Below are 6,000 nucleotides of genomic sequence, written 5' to 3' on the forward strand. Positions count from 1 at the left end.
TATGTTATTGTTCTTGCCATGTCTAGCTTGTATTTTGTGTATTCTTGATGGGTGTATGCTTAGATTGTCATGACTTGCTCTGTAGTGAGTGCATCGAGCTCGTAAACATGCCTACTTGATATCTGTTTCAGCATGCTCCAGTTTTCACCAAGTCTGAGAACTGATTATGTTTTTACCATGTTCATATGCTTGCAAATGTATTTTCTGATCCCTTTTGGCTCAAGGTCACTAAGGGACTTTTGTTAAGCTCTTTGAGTAGCTCCATGCCATGCTTTACTTTTCCATGTTCAGGTCCTGTAGCATGTTGTTTTCATGCTCCAAAGAGTGCTATCTAATCTGAAATTCCAGACAAGTGTTAATTTCACTAAGTCTGAGATCTGTTTACCAAATGCATTTTTGCCATGCTTGTTTGAACCTGTGAATGGATATTTTGGCCGTGGCTCAATGCTAGTATTTTGTTAAGCATCATGAATGGATCCCTTCCATGTATTTTGATGCCATGTTTGAGTGCTGTAGCATGTTCATCTTGTTGCATTTAGATGGCTACTTACTGTAAATCGCAGAACGTGGCCATATTTGAATCGCTTGCCATTTCCAAACCGTAACTCCGATTCCGGTGTTCTTTATATCGTTTTCAAGCGATTTCATCTCATCTTTCCGGTGGCACACTTGGATTTCCATGTTGAGGCTAGGTTCATTCATTCATTGTCAAATCTTGCATATGCATCGCATATTGCATCCCGCATAGCATACCATCTTTGCATCATGTTGTTTGAGTTTGCACGTGGTTGATTGTGTCCTTGTTGCTTGTTTGTCTTGTTTGGGTAGAGTCGGGAGACGAGTTCGCTAACGAGGAGCCCGTTGAGTTTGCTTTCGAGGATCCAGTCAATTCTGACAACTTTGCAGGCAAGATGATCATACCCTCGAAATCACTACTATCTTTGCTTTGCTAGATGCTCGCTCTTTTGCTATGCCTATGCTACGATGCCTACCACTTGCTTATCATGCCTCCCAAATTGCCATGTCAAACCTCTAACCCACCATGTCCTAGCAAACCGTTGATTGGCTATGTTTCCGCTTTGCTCAGCCCCTCTTATAGCGTTGCTAGTTGCAGGTGAAGATTGGAGACCGTTCCTTGTTGGAACATTATTTACTTGTTGGGATATCATTATATTGCCATGTTATCTTAATGCATCTATATACTTGATAAAGGGTGGAAGGCTCGGCCTCTCGCCTAGTGTTTTGTTCCACTCTTGCCGCCCTAGTTTCTGTCATATCGGTGTTATGTTCCCGGATTTTGCGTTCCTTACGCGGTTGGGTTATAATGGGAACCCCTTGATAGTTCGTCTTGATTAAAGCTTTTCCAGCAATGCCCAACCTTGGTTTTACCATTTGCCACCTAGCCTCTTTTTCCCTTGGGTTTCCGGAGCCCGAGGGTCATCTTATTTAAACACCCCCGGGCTAGTGCTCCTCTGAGTGTTGGTCCGACTGAGTAGACTATGGGGCCACCTCGGGGCAACTTGAGGGTTGGTTTTACTCGTAGGATGTCTCATCTGAGTGTGCCCTGAGAACGAGATATGTGCAGCTCCTATCGGGATTTGTCGGCACATTCGGGCGGTGTTGCTGGATTGGTTTTGACTTGTCGAAGTTTCTTGTAGAACCGGGATACCGAGTCTGACCGGAATGTCTCGGGAGGAGGTCTATTCCTTCGTTGACCGTGAGAGCTTGTCATGGGCTAAGTTGGGACTCCCCTGCAGGGATTTGAACTTTTGAAAGCCGTGCCCACGGTTATGGGCAAATGGGAATTTGTTAATGTCCGGTTGTAGATAACTTGAACCTTAAATTAATTAAAATGAATCAACAGTGTGAGTTACCGTGATGGTCTCTTCTCGGCGGAGTCCGAGAAGTGAACACGGTGTTGGAGTAATGCTTGCGCAGGTTGTTCTCTAGTTTCTCGCTCGCGCTTTGCCTCCTCTTCTCGCTCTCTTTTGCGAACAGGATAGCCACCATATATGCTAGTCGCTTGCTGCAGCTCCACATATTTTCCTTGCCTTACCTATTAAGCTTAAATAGTCTTGATCGCGAGGGTGCGAGATTGCTGAGTCCCTGTGGCTCATAGATTACTTCCAAACCAGATGCAGGGCCTGATGTTTCCGCTCCAGATGACGCGCTTGAGCTCAAGCGGGAGTTCGACGAGGAATCACGTCGATACTATGTGTCTTTCCCTGATGATCAGTAGTGGTGCCCAGTTCGGGTGATCGGGACCGTGTCGCATGTTGGGTTTATCTTTTATTTTGGCGCCGTAGTCGGGCCATGAGTGTTTGAATGTTGTAATGCTATTTATGTACTTTGATTGATGTGGCGAGTGTAAGCCAACTATGTATCTCCCCTTTTATAATATATTTTACATGGGATGTTGTGAAGATTGCCTAACTTGCGACATTGCTTTCAATGCGGTTATGTCTCTAAGTCATGCCTCGACATGTGGGAGCTATAGCCGCATCGAGTGAAGGAAATATGCCCTAGAGGCAATAATAAAGTTATTATTTATTTCCTTATATCATGATAAAAGTTTATTATTCATGCTAGAATTGTATTAACCGGAAACATAATACATGTGTGAATACATAGACAAACAGAGTGTCACTAGTATGCCTCTACTTGACTAGCTCGTTAATCAAAGATGGTTATGTTTCCTAACCATGGACAAACAGTTGTCATTTGATTAACGGGATCACAGCATTAGTTGAATGATCTGATTGACATGACCCATTTCATTAGCTTAGCACCCGATCGTTTAGTATGTTGCTATTGCTTTCTTCATAACTTATACATGTTCCTATGACTATGAGATTATGCAACTCCCGTGTACCGGAGGAACACTTTGTGTGCTACCAAACGTCACAACGTAACTGGGTGATTATAAAGGAGCTCTACAGGTGTCTCCAAAGGTACATGTTGGGTTGGCGTATTTCGAGATTGGGATTTGTCACTCCGATCGTCGGAGAGGTATCTCTGGGCCCTCTCGGTAATGCACATCACTTAAGCCTTGCAAGCATTGCAACTAATGATTTAGTTGCGGGATGATGTATTACGGAACGAGTAAAGAGACTTGCCGGTAACGAGATTGAACTAGGTATTGGATACCGACGATCGAATCTCGGGCAAGTAACATACCGATGACAAAGGGAACAACGTATGTTGTTATGCGGTCTGACTGATAAAAGATCTTCGTAGAATATGTAGGAACCAATATGGGCATCCAGGTCCCGCTATTGGTTATTGACTGGAGATGTGTCTCGGTCATGTCTACATTGTTCTCGAACCCGTAGGGTCCGCACGCTTAAGGTTTCCATGACAGTTATATTATGAGTTTATGCGTTTTGATGTACCGAAGGTTGTTCGGAGTCCCGGATGTGATCACAGACATGACGAGGAGTCTCGAAATGGTCGAGACATAAAGATTGATATATTGGAAGCCTATGTTTGGATATCGGAAGTGTTCCGGGTGAAATCGGGATTTTATCGGAGTACCGGGAGGTTACCGGAACCCCCCGGGAGGAATATGGGCCTTAGTGGGCCTTAGTGGAATAGAGGAGAGGTGGCCAGAGATGGGCCACGCGCCTCTCCCCCCTTGGTCCGAATAGGACAAGGAGAGGGGGCCGCCCCCCCCCTTCCTTCTCTCTCCCCCATCCACGAATCCTATTCCAACTAGGAAAGGGGGGGAGTCCTACTCCCGAAGGGAGTAGGACTCCTCCTGGCGCGCCTCCTCTTGGCCGGCCGCCCCCCCCTTTGAGCCTTTATATACGGAGGCAGGGGCACCCCCTAGAGACACAAGTTGATCCACGTGATCATATTCTTAGCCGTGTGCGGTGCCCCCTTCCACCATAATCCTCGATAATATTGTAGCGGTGCTTAGGCGAAGCCCTGCGATGATAGTACATCAAGATCGTCACCACACCGTCGTGCTGACGGAACTCTTCCCCGACACTTTGCTGGATCGGAGTCCGGGGATCGTCATCGAGCTGAACGTGTGCTAGAACTCGGAGGTGCCGTAGTTTCGGTGCTTGATCAGTTGGGCCGTGAAGACGTACGACTACATCAACCTAACGCTTCCGTTGTCGATCTACAAGGGTACGTAGATCACACTCTCCCCTCTCGTTGCTATGCATCACCATGATCTTGCGTGTGCGTAGGATTTTTTTTGAAATTACTACGTTCCCTAACAGTGGCATCCGAGCCTAGGTTTTATATGTTCATGTTATATGCACGAGTAGAACATAAGTGAGTTGTGGGTGATATAAGTCATACTGCTTACCAGCATGCCATACTTTGGTTCTGCGGTATTGTTGGACGAAGCGGCCCGGATCGACATTACGCGTACGCTTACGCGAGACCGGTTCTCCCGACGTGCTTTGCACATAGGTGGCTTGCGGGTGACAGTTTCTCCAACTTTAGTTGAACTAAGTGTGGCTACGCCCGGTCCTTGCGAAGGTTAAAACAGCACCAACTTGACAAACTATCGTTGTGGTTTTGATGCGTAGGTAAGATTGGTTCTTGCTTAAGCCCGTAGCATCCACGTAAAAATTGCAACAACAAAGTAGAGGACGTCTAACTTGTTTTTGCAGGGCATGTTGTGATGTGATATGGTCAAGACATGATGCTAAATTTTATTGTATGAGATGATCATGTTTTGTAACCGAGTTATCGGCAACTGGCAGGAGCCATATGGTTGTCGCTTTATTGTATGCAATGCAATCTCGCTGTAATGCTTTACTTTATCACTAAGCGGTAGCGATAGTCGTGGAAGCATAAGATTGGCGAGACGACAACGATGCTACGATGGAGATCAAGGTGTCGCGCAGGTGACGATGGTGATCACGACGGTGCTTCGGAGATGGAGATCACAAGCACAAGATGATGATGGCCATATCATATCACTTATATTGATTGCATGTGATGTTTATCTTTTATGCATCTTATCTTGCTTTGATTGACGGTGGCATTATAAGATGATCTCTCACTAAATTATCAAGAAGTGTTCTCCTTGAGTATGCACCGTTGCGAAAGTTCTTCGTGCTGAGACACCACGTGATGATCGGGTGTGATAGGCTCTACGTTTAAATACAACGGGTGCAAAACAGTTGCACACACGGAATACTCAGGTTATACTTGACGAGCCAAGCATATACAGATATGGCCTCGGAACACAGAGACCGAAAGGTCGAGCGTGAATCATATAGTAGATATGATCAACATAGTGATGTTCACCAATGAAACTACTCTATCTCACGTGATGATCGGACATGGTTTAGTTAATTTGGATCACGTAATCACTTAGAGGATTAGAGGGATATCTATCTAAGTGGGAGTTCTTAAGTAATATGATTAATTGAACCTAAATTTATCATGAACTTAGTACCTGATAATATCTTGCTTATGTATGTTTGATTGTAGATAGATGGCCCGTGCTGTTGTTCCGTTGAATTTTAATGCGTTCCTTGAGAAAGCAAAGTTGAAAGATGATGGTAGGAATTACACGGACTGGGTCCGTAACTTGAGGATTATCCTCATTGCTGCACAAAAGAATTACGTCCTGAAAGCACCGTTGGGTGCCAGGCCTGCTGCTAGAGCAACGCCAGATGTTATGAACGTCTGGCAGAGCAAAGCTGATGACTACTCGATAGTTCAAAACGTCATGGGGCATATGAGATGTTCCAGGAGTTGAAGTTAATATTTCAAGCAAATGCCCGGATTGAGAGATATGAAGTCTCCAATAAGTTCTATAGCTGCAAGATGGAGGAGAACAGTTCTGTCAGTGAGCTTATACTCAAGATGTCTGGGTATTGTAATCACTTGATTCAACTGGGAGTTAATCTTCCGGATGATAGCGTCGTTGACAGAATTCTCCAATCACTTCCACCAAGCTACAAGAGCTTCATGATGAACTATAATATGCAAGGGATGAATAAGACTATTCCCGAGCTCTTCGCGATGCTG

This window comes from Triticum dicoccoides, chromosome 5A, assembly GCF_002162155.2.
Source record: "Triticum dicoccoides isolate Atlit2015 ecotype Zavitan chromosome 5A, WEW_v2.0, whole genome shotgun sequence".
NCBI classification, from domain to species: domain Eukaryota; kingdom Viridiplantae; phylum Streptophyta; class Magnoliopsida; order Poales; family Poaceae; genus Triticum; species Triticum dicoccoides.